We start from the raw sequence: 12,243 nt of genomic DNA, 5'->3' as shown, positions 1-12,243 counted from the left end.
TTTCTAGTCGGGGAGTTTGTTATGCAGAATATAAAAATATACTCTATAAAATGTAACATTATCCTACCACAAAGTTATTAAATGAGATGCAAAATTAAACATTCAGGCCTACAGGTAGATAAAACTAGGCCTCAAAGTATCCATTATTACTCTTAATAGAATAACCGAGTATTAGCCTGATGTAAAAAGAAAAAAGATAAAAGAAAAAACTAAATCTACATTTTCTACATTGGCTGCAGACGCATTGGAGCATCTCAAATGCAAATCAGTTTTTAGGGTTTCATAGGATTCTCAACACTCAATCTGGCCCTCGTCATGGAATAATGTCTTAAACGGATTTCTGCTATCAAAACGCTTTAACAGATGTGTTAAATATCACTCTTTCTGCACAGGCTTCATTCAGTGCGCAGAGCCGCAGCTCAGTGCGCACAGGAGAAGTGTGCGGCCTAAACCGTGCGCTCATGATCCTGTTAACCATGAACTAACTGTCACCCTCAGCTGCGGAGGAGGCGCCCCTCGGCCTTTCTCCCCTTCCCTCTCTCAGCTTAAAAAAAAGCCCAGTGGAATAAAAAAAGCTTTATTTCTAAAGGCGGTTTTGTTCTGCTATTTTAACCGGCTGAATAAAAGTGCATCTGTGATTTGATTTAAAACGCATTCATATGAGCGGACACTGAGACCCCCATATAAAACTCTTATTAAAGCGACTTGGAGCCTGATAGTCGTGTTCTGTCAGCTTTGCCCCTGAAAACCAGTTAAAACAGCGCAATCAGGCGAAAATACATCGCAGAGCCAAAAGAGGGAAAAACGCCCAATTGTTAACAGATTGAAACCAAATTAAAAGAATAGAATAAAAACTACTTGATTTTATTTTTCAAATCCTTCAAGAAACGAAAATAGAAACGTTTATTGTTTATTTGATATATGAAGGCATTTATTTTATTTTTAATTTACACAATTGATTTTATTTTTGTATTTATAAAGCTATATTTAAGTCTTAATTGTGACTTACAAACCAGTTAGTTTTTTCACTAAAATATGTGTTTTCCATTCTTATACTTTCATACTTTAAATGAACACCATTAAAATATCTGCAGTAACATATTAAGATGTGTTAAACAGGGTTTTTTTTGTGCATTTTTTAAATTATTATTATTTTTCTATATTACCCTGAAATGATTACGGTTTTCACACCAGTCCATATAAAAAGTGAAAGATTTCCATTTTAATGTAAACTGTGTGTTAAGAAACTTTTAAAGGCTTAAATTACAGTGTATTTAAAGCACGGCACCCCCCATTAGTCCACATGAACCTGACACCTTTATCCACTTGACTGACTTCTCTGGCTAAAGTTACAGGCAGTTATTCAGTCTGTTTGCATCATTTTGGGATCAGCTCAAATGATAAGTGCTTCAACATCAATCTAATATTAACTGGGCCACAATCCGATAATTAAAGGGGAACGCCTCCGTGAAATGATCCTTTGCGGAGAGTCAACGCTCATCAGAGGTGCGTCTGCTTTTATGAGCGCAGGACGCACAAACAGGCGTTAACACGGCGCTCAGTCACCACAGCTACACCTCCAATAAGTAACGAGACCTTCAAAGCTTTTTTATGAGCCCATATTCCTTTACTTGGCTGCCCGAAATCCTCCTTTTGTGAGCGGTAAGCAGATGGTTAGCAGGAAGCACAGGCTGCTCTGGCTGACCGAGACTAATTTCTACGAGCTTTGCAAGCTTGCCACGTCCCCGCTCCTTTACCAGGCCGAGTAAAAACAGCTGGCTGCGGCTGAATTAAAGCCATTAAAAGCACATCTCTGAGATATTACCACCACCAACAACCCCCCTCCTCCCCCCCTCTCTCCCTGTTAGGTCCCACTAAAGTCCCATCACTTTAATAGTATAATTATCCTATAGGGACTCATGCTAAAGTTTACATGATTATAGGACTGATTTAATGTATTTAGCCTCCAGATCACCATATGCTTTACCATAGCTATACGTTTAATATGAATTCATATTAATATATCATCTGTGGTGCGCATGCTTGAGTTTACAACGGAGTATAATGCTATTTTTTCTCCTCCTATTTTGGTTCATATGCATCATAGTCATTTGGTTATTTACCGTACATATATTCATATATAGTTGACATGCTTTATATATATATTATATTCATAATGTTTATGCTTATTTAAATTACTCTAATATCCCCAGAGGGATTACCTACTTATGTCTATCGCTTATGGCATCTTCATACTGTCCCTATAGGGAATAGGATTACTAATATTCATCACTTATGATATAAAATCCTTATTATATCTCAATAGGGATTGCCTGTAGACGACTGGAATTTTAAGTATTTCTACACGGATTTATGCTTTTCCTGATATATTTTCTATATACATTTGATAAAATATTACAGGATTGTTAAACTTTCTCTGACAGGGCCTTGCTAAATAGATGAACTTAACCATTGTTTTGGGTCTCTTTCTGCTTCGTTAAGTGAAAGGGGCTGAGTAAATATGTTACCCATGCATGAGAGGCTCTCTATGGGCCGTCCCATTGTGCTGCGGGTCCGACAGGTGGTTAACTGTTTATTATTCCCTCATTATTTATCGGTGACGTGGGCGCACCGAGGAAAGGGAACTCCCCATCTTTTCACTTAACCGGGGATGAACAGATTGTGCTGACTGGTTGCAGCCTCGCATATGACACCGGTCAGCAGTCCATCCATCTCAGACATGCATCCATTCAGCCTGCGCCCAGCTTCATCAGGGTTTGGTAAATGAAAACGATTTATTTAGTTAACACAGCCATCCTGTCATTGAGCCATTTAGGCTACTGTTGCGGTACATGCGTGCCAAATACAACCAGATAGGCTACCGTTTTTGACACATTTTCGAGTATTATAATACCAAAAAAAATAAAATATGAGTCTGTTTATGGATAGATTTTATCAATATCAATAATACTATTACAAGCAAAAAAACAACTTCAATTTTAGTGTCATATGTTGAATATTATGGCCCTTTATGGGATATTTCTGAGTAAGCTCATTTTTATTCATTCAGACACTCTTTTGCTGCACTTTAATAGAGTATTTTTATTTTATGATACTTTATATTTCACTATTGGAAAAGGTAAAACATGGTTCAGATTTTACCAACAAAAACAAACATGAATGCATTTTTACAACTCCCACTAGCACACTGAGTTCAAATTAGCTCCACCTCAACCAGTTATATTGACATGCTGCTTGGATACTAATATATCAATAATACCCCCCCCCCCAAAAAACAAAATACAAAAATGAGCCAATCTGCATCTCACTTTTTATTCTTAATTTTGCTGCTAATATGTCTCATTTTGTCCAAACTTTTAAAAAGTAAAATTTTAAGTCCAAGCCTTTTACTTGTAATTAAGTAGTTTTCTATTGTGGTATTGATGTTCTATTAGATGTCAGACTTGCGCCAAACACGTCTTAAAAAGTCACAATTTGTGTAGGTTTCATCCGTGAGATCATTGTGCTGCAGTGAATCCTTGCTCCTGCCATGTGAAGTTAACCAAACATCTATTTCAGTGGATTCAGTTCATCTCTGGGCTTCACCTCAGCCTTGACTCCCACTTGGGGTGTTTTGGCCGCGGCTTCACCTCAGCTCACCGGCGGCACTGAAGGTTCATGCAGCATCTGGCGCAGGCGGCGCAAAAGCCCCGCTCAACACTGAGCGAATTAGCAATGCCACAAGATTCAGAAGACCAGTGACAAGCATTAAATCGATATTAACTTTGTATTAAACATGGGCCCCTCCCTTTTCCCCAAATGGACTGGAGCCATATCAGTGCACAAAGCGCTCTGTATGAACTCTGGCTGCACCTGTTCCCTCTCACTCGGCCATGGGAGTTCAACTTCTTAGTTTCACCCCAGGCTCCTTTTTTTCTGCTGCTTCATCCCACACTGAATTCTTTCAGTTGGGCTTTTGTCATCATTTTTGATCTCATCTTCACCCCCCACGTTTACAGCTCAGCAAATTACATCATTAGGGATCATGCATTTCACATTTACATTTTCATTAACTGTCCAAAATATAAAACACACAAGTTTCACTCTTAACCGCAGAAAGTTTCGGCGAAGTAGAATTGCTCTTTTGGCCCAAACTGGGACACTTGCCTCCCCTTTCTGCTGTTCATTTATTAGCAGTTGTCAGTATGGATGTCGAGTGGTGTCCTAATCCTCTTAAAGCGCATGTTGGTACAGTTTGCATATCATTTTCTCATCTTGGAGAAAGGCCACAACCCTTTCTATTCACAGGGATTCCCTGTCCTCTTTCACTGCAGCCACAGCCAACAGCATTAGCATAATCTGACAACCAATACTATTGTCCGTGACCTTGTATGCAAAGTTAATTGCTCATTAATACCAGACAAAACAGAGGGGTGCAGAGGAAGCACAGTAGTCCTCTAAATCCTTGTTTTAGAGGGAACAGGCAGGCAGGCAGGTGGAACATCCTCCACTCACTCATTTACCTGAAATGATTCATTTTTAATTAAATAGAAATATTTAAATTTTAGTTTCTGATTTAAAAAAACAAAAACAAAACAAAAACATCTGGTCCTCAAAAATGCTCTGAATCAGTAAGTAGTTGTTATTTAACCAAGCTCTCTAGTTTTAACAATAATCCTGCAGTGATATTGTATTAAGTCCTTCTGAAGAGCCTTGATGAGTGTCACACACACACACTCACACACACACAAAGGCTTGCACACACTCCCTCAAAAGTATATACAATTCGTCATAGTGGCTCAGCTTTAATCAATTGCAAATGTATCTTCACTGCAAGTTTAATCTCATCTCTACATTAGTTTCACGGATGCGAGGCGATTTGCAAGAGGAGCCTCCACTCCAACCCCCCCTGAGCACCTGGCAGTCTTTTCGGGTATAGCGTCATGTAAACACCCGCTGCTTCAACGGGTGCCCCGTCTGAAGACCCAAGCGTCACTGCGCAGCACGGAAAAGAAGGCCAGGCTGTGTGGTTGTCAACACCGGTTTAGCTTAGGAGTCCCGTTGTGACATTAGTGGTGACTCTCCTCAGGCCGACCTGCAGCACTTGTTTGATATAGATATAGCCGCTAATATCAGATTATTATGGAATGAACAGGCACTAGACAGGGTTCAGAAGGCCACCACATGCAGCTGCCTAATACTGTCTTTGTGCTCTGCAGAGCTGCACAGCCGGCGAGGACAAGCTTGAGATAAATACAAAAAAATGCAACAAAATGCTTATTTAGTGGATTTCTTTTTTTTTTTATCGTTGCAGCTGTGTGCACCCAGGAGTGATTATGAAATAAGGAAACACTGCTTGTATTAGTCATGCACAGTGAAAGAAGAATCCCTAAAATTGAGTAATTAAAACTTTTTTTCTTCATCTCTCTAAGAAGATTTTGACTTGGCTAAAATTCGAAGACACTGGTCTGGAGGTTTGTTGTTTACTGGGGCTGCAGGCTTGAAGGAGTGTGTGTGTGTGTGTGTGTGTGTGTGTGTGTGTGTGTGTGTGTGTGTGTGTGTGTGTGTGTGTGTGTGTGTGTGTGTGTGTGTGTGTGTGTGTGTGTGTGTGTGTGTGTGTGTATGTGTGTGGGAGGGGTAGCTGTGCGGGGCAGTTGAAGAAGAAGAAGGTGGTATGAATGGGGAAAGAAGGGGCTTGGGTGGAGGAGGGGATGCTTGACGGACTTCACTGCCTGTTGGCCCTGCAGCATTGATGCCGTGTTGGCCATATAATCGGATTGCCAGTGGGTGAAAGTGAGCCTGGGTGCTTATGTCAGTTTGCGTCTCGTCAAGCTGAATAATACGCATGGCCAGGGAGTGAAGCGGACGCTTGCCATTGAGGGCTCTCAGTACTTGTGGCTAAGCATTTCTAAAAGAGAGAAAAAGCCTCATTGGATTCATATATAATTCTCACTCAAGCGTTTTGATGCATTTGCATAACAGGAGGAAACCAGTGATCTTTTCAGTGCTGCTGCCGCTCCTGCTGCACAAGTGTGTGTTTGCATGTGCCGCTGTGTGTGTGTGCGTGTATTTGAAAAGGCCCTAGCTGAGTCCTGCATAAACAAGGCTGGACACGGTTCTTGCACTTGGCCTCTCATGATTAATCGAAGATCAACAACAAAACCACAGAACATTAGCTTTTTCCACTTATCTTCTTTCACGATGGTGCAAGGAAGAAAAAAAAAAAGACAGGGCTGAGAGCAAGAGTTCAGTGTTTATGTTTTCATGAATGAGCACGACCAAAGAAAAACACAGCTGACCTTCAGATTCTGTGAATTTCATTTGAAAAGTTTTCAAAAGATAACGGAAGTCTTTTCTGTTGCTGCATTTCAAACCGCCGTTCATTTGCCACATCAGTCAAGATGCCTGGCAATGGAAACAGATGGGACGTACTTTAAACATCATACAGTAAACGTATTCTAAGATTACCCAAAAAGGACTTGAATACTTGGACGGATCCATCTATAATCTGAGGGTGTGTACATACACAACAGATGGAGGGTGTTTGACTCTTAGTGCCTTTTAATGCAAAGCGCCCCAATTCTAGGACCATGCAGCAGGAACATTTCCCCAAGCATGCAAATGAGGCGATGGCAGTTTGTTCGGGTCAACAGTAAATAACTAAATCACCTGACCTCAGGCCAGATAATGGGTTTCACTAAGGACCAAAGTGAAAGTTAAAATTCCCCGAAACAACCAGGAAGTAAAGCTGGATACAGTGCAGGCCTGGCTGAGTATCATTCGGAAAGACACCAAGTATCTACTAACACAGTTACTGACTGCAAAGACATAAAATAAGCATGCTGTGAACCTAGAGTATGTATAAACATATCTACAATTGCAACACTGTTCATCTAAAGAGGATGTTAACACCCTCAAGTTAAAGCTGAGAGTAATGCTCTAACAATGAGCACTGTTATTACTGATTGAAACAAAATGGGTCGACACTAATTTTCATGAAACGTTTCAAACAAACAAACAAATTATCTGGTTACAGCCTCTTAAATGTGAAGAGTTGCTTTTCTCTGTGTCGTATGATTGTAAATTCAATATCTTTGTGTGTTGAACTGCTGGTTGGACACAAACCGTTTGAAAATGCCACATTAGGCTCTGGGAACTGACAATGGCCATTACTGATACATTTGAAAAAGGGATAGATTTGTAATTAGTTGCAGCCCTAGTCCAAATCCAATGTTTGGATGGAGTACAACAAGAAAATGTGTCCTAATACATTGAGACTGGGCTTTATTTAGCATTTGTCTACTCTGGCGCAATAATGCAGTCATACAGAGTTTGTAACTTGGAGTTGGTAAAAATGAAACATCCATTGATAAAGCCGTGACCACATGGTTTGAAACATTGGCCGATCTCAGTGTGCGGTGGCAGTTTGTTGTCAGTCAGCAGCAGCTAACAGGGCCACTGCAGTGCTCCTCAACCCGGATGTGGACCATCAGCTGGTCCATTTACCCTGTTGAAACTCCGTGAGGCATGATGACCATCTTGACGGTCAGGGTCTTTGGTCATACAGACAGCAGTAATGTGGTCTGACTTTTCCACACAGCAGACCCCCCAGGTCTGATTCCTTGAGCAGTCAAAAGTTCTGCATCTGAAAGTCAGATACATCCATTTAGAGCCAGTGGCCTGTACTGGTTCTCAGTCCCAGTGTGGCCTGTAATTGATCCCATCATTGCATTATGGGGGATCTAATAGGCCCTAGGTGAGGTGACCTCTGCTCCACCAGGTCTTTAACTCCCCCTTCTGCTTGTCAGCTCTCCAAACCATCACCCATATATCCCTTTCACCACCTCCTTCCATCCATTTCCCCCTTTCTTCTTCACGCCTCCCCTCTCACCAGGTTTAGCAGCCATGTTGAGCTCAGAGCCGTTTGAGCTTAACAAGCAAGAAATGACAGTTTATCCAGATCAGAGACACCATTAGACGCAAGAGTTCCTTCATGTTATTTTCCCCTGGCTATCAGCTGAGCCAAGACACCATGATTGCAATGGGCTTCTCATGATGAACTCATGACCAGGATGTGAGGTTAACCAAGTCCACCAACATGGAAGAGTAGGCAGATTCTCTTACTAAAAGTGTTTAGAAACTCTGTAGGAGACTGTTCAAGATGATAAATCGTGTCCTGTGTTCTCTGAACCTTCAGATTTGTCTCCCATTTCCAGTTGTTCGAAGTTGTGTTGAGGTTTATCTCAGAGTACTTTGTATAATGTCTCTAGCTGGAGAGTCTTCATGGAGACCTCTTGTACTTCTACAAAAGCCGAATAGAGCGGGCAGGGGGAAGGGTCACCTATTGCAGAGTGACCTCTGCTCTGCAAGGCCAAATGATAAGACATTTAAGGTCAAGGAGTGAACAATGGCCTGAGAGAAAGTCCACTCCAAAGACAACAAGCCGCAGAGCAAGAATTTGAAACTTTCACTTGCCTTAAAAGATCTTGAGGTGCTTCAAGATGAGACATCATTCTTTCATTTGGTAAAAAAATTGAGCAGGGTCAAGAATGGAAGGAGCTCAACCTGTAGGACTTGAGGACTTAAAAACTTAGAGTGACGTATTGTTTGCCCTGCCACACACAGAGACTAAAATTTCCAGTTCCAGTTGTTTTACTTGCTAGTTTTCGTGGGACAGAATGTGATTCCAGCTATTATCCATGGCTACGGTTCTCCTTTCCCATCGTCTTGCCTTTGTGTCTAACGTTTGATGGATCTTTACAGTCTCTCTTCTGAGGCTAATACAGTGGGACGAGCATAGACTAATTGATCAAGGGAGAAGCAAATCTCAGTTTCACAGTCTGGGAGTCCAACCCTATTAGCTTTACGACGTGTGTCCAACCAGCGCAGCCTGGCCAGATCTCCGACAATCTCCGAGATCCCTGCAGATGGATGGGAAATTACAGCTACCATTTGTTGTTAGGAGGGAGATGCATAGTTTTATTCATGCATCTAATTGGAGTAAATCCACAGCAATCATTCATGCAATCTGAGAAACTGGATTTTCTGCGTGTTTGCCTTAAAAAAAAAGACATTATTTGCAAATAACTGTTATATTGGATGTTTGAGGCTTGAGAGGAATGGTCTGTGAAAGGAGGCGACAGGCAATGACGCTATAATGAAACAGCGGAATAATGACACATATGTTCCAATTTTACAGCATTCATTGAACTGGGACAATATTTCGGGGATTAGAGATGACAGAGCATGATAGGCTCTCTCCTGAGTCCAGGGATCATGGCTGCATTCACATGCAAAGACACTACACACACACACACACACTTTGAAGCTCATGTTTTTACTCCTCTTTCATATGAAAATTCATTTTTTAATGACTGGCAAGCACAGAAATGTCCATCACAATTAGCCAGTTTCCCTCCAAAGTTAGCTACGATAATGGCGTTGACGGTGCACAAAAAAAAAATTAATTAAAAGCAGTATCAATTCATGCGCTATTGCAACATCTGACAAAGAGAGCAGAATGAAGAGAGCATGAGAGCAAGAGACAGTTGGCAAGGGTTGCCAGTTGAGAAAGCTCCTTTCAGTCTCCCCGAGGTCCTTCATACTCACAGAGATGACAAAGAGCACCAGTTAATTAGCAAGAAGTAGCATCTCAAGGAGGACTGTGAAGAAAACCTCCATTCATTCTTTTTGCTCACCTCTTGCTTATGAGAAAAACTGAAGAGCTGGAGGGAGGGAGGGAAGGAGGGATTTCGGGGGACTGAGTGGAGAGCCCGGCTGCCTGCATGGGGCTTCCTTGCTTGATTTAATTTGGACAGTCATTCCTTTAATTTGCAAGGTCATTGTATCTAACCGAGAGTTTTCTATTGAGGCCGGCGAACGAGCGAAGGTCTTGGAGTGCGAGTCAACGATGCCCCCCCCCTTCTGTCTGCTGGATGAGACGCGGCCACGGTGGAGGAAAGAGGATGAGAGGAAGAGAATAAAGCGGAGAGGGGGGATTTGGAGAGAGGATGAAGTTTTAATTAAGGCACTTCTGCGTTTCTAAGCAGACTAATTTAGCCATAGTTCCTCACAAGTGTATGAGATGATTGAAACAGAGGTGAGGGAGCGGACCAGAGGGGCTTAAAGTATCTTTTTTTTTTAGGGTAGTCTATATTAGATCTATTGTCCAAGAAGATTTGAAGTGCCTGAATGTGTCATTGAAAAGAAAATAACAGTTGGAGGAAAAAAAAAAAGACATCTTATCAGTTCGCCTACTTTCCCTCAATTGAACCGAAAATTAGATTCTGCTTTTGTATTCAGAGTATTTACTATCCAACCTGGCTGATTTCAAAATTTACAGTAAACTGGATGATTTATTTTTGCTAAGAAAGCACATTAGGAAATCTAAGTAATGTAAAGACCTGAGGAATTAGCATTTACCATGGGACCAGGAGCAGAAGGGCAACAGCTTGCAGATAAATCGCTGATGGAGAGAACCTAGTTGGTTTAAATGCTGTTTTTGTTTCACTTGTTTAAATGGAGGCCTGATCAGAGCAAAGAACTCCCCGAGGTCCACAGTCTGAGGTGCAGACAAAGGTAGGGCCTGCTTGCACCCAGGTCCCTGAGGACTGAGGAATATGCAAAGCCCTGCACCTCCACGCTGGAGCTGAATTTGAATGGCTTAAAACCAGGCTGCACCATAAGGAGGGCAACATTCAGTGTCTTTAGCCACTTGGTTTTACATAGAAAGGTTAGAAAATGTAAATGTATGACAGTGGCCGGGATGTAAAGGGTTTAAGAATGGAAATGCTAGTTTGTATAGTGTCACTGTTGGGAGAGAGGAAGGCTAATTAACAGTCAAACAGACAGAAATAAATGAATAACTGTAAAACTTTCCCCTCTCTCTCACACACACACACAAAGTGACAAGGGAGGGCAAAGAGAGTAAAAAAAAAAAAAAGAGAGAGTTGAGTTCATTGCCTGTGACAGACAGTGTCAATCAAACCGCTGTGTGGAAAGCCTCACCGCCCAGGTCTTTGAGGGCGCATTGACTCACTGTTCATCTTCACTGCACAGTCCTACTCTGCTGAGGAACAACTACATCAGAGTGGAGCTGCATTCAAAAAGACTATTAGGCTTTTTCCTCAATTCTACTCTGCAGGACATCACTCAACAGAATATTTCCCCCTTTTTTTGCTATTCATTCATTTTTTTAATCCCTGGTAGTTTTTTTTTCTCAATGCAACAGTGGGAAAATTGTAAAATACCATTATAAATATAACTCCACTACAAGTAACAGTCTGTATTCTCAACTTTTAACAAATATCAGACCTAAAAAGTTTTTTTTTTAAAAGGGCATAGAAAACACAAACTCTCATTGTGAGAAATGCAAATTTGTGTTTTAAGAAAATTGAAATCCTCAATCTGGGTAAAAACACCCCAATATCTTCAATTTTAGGGTCAATTGTTCTCCTCTCAGATCAGTTGGTAGGTAGGATATCTTCTATAAGTTGAGTCAATTCTATAAAATGTTTCGAAAATGTCTCAAATTAATTGTGTCATCGATTTTTCCAGAGTTATTTATTCAGATTTCTGGAGAATTTGGTCTTTTTCAACTTTTTTTTACCCAACTCTCATGTTGAGTGGAACGTCTGTGAAGCAACTAAAGCTGTCAGACAATATCAATCTATCTACATCAACATTGGGAAATTAAGATCCAGTAGCTTGAAAACTGTATTCGTAAAGTACTTAGTAACTTAATAAATGTATTTAGTGACCTCTGATCAGTCAGGCCCTGTTTAGTCGGGGAGTGTCAGATGGATTCTTCCTGCTGCCAGGAAACTGCTGACAGAAGCCACGACAGTGCTAACTAGGGGCCTTTAGAGACGCAGGCTAATGGTTAGCCTGTCAGGATAACATAGCCATTTCAGCATCTCTTTCACACATCAACAGGAAGGAAGACGACTGACAGAGGGCAGCACTTCTGTTTCCTGTCTCTGTTCAATCTGATCAGCTGTCAATCTTTTAAAAAAAAAGAGGTTTAAGGAGAGTTTTACCAATCAGATATGATATGAATGCTGAATTAAGGATTTTTGACACTGATGGGGATTCGTATCAGGTCACAAATATGAGAGCAGTATAAAGCAGAGGCAACTGAGAAACACCACCATTCACACATATCTAATCTTTAATCCGATGTAAGTTAAAAGTATTCAGAGATAAAGGAAGCCTAACGGTGTTACGACATGTCATGAATATCCA

The sequence above is a fragment of the Scomber scombrus genome, chromosome 1 (genome assembly GCF_963691925.1).
Source record: "Scomber scombrus chromosome 1, fScoSco1.1, whole genome shotgun sequence".
Lineage (NCBI taxonomy): Eukaryota > Metazoa > Chordata > Actinopteri > Scombriformes > Scombridae > Scomber > Scomber scombrus.
This window is presented reverse-complemented; position numbering follows the sequence as displayed.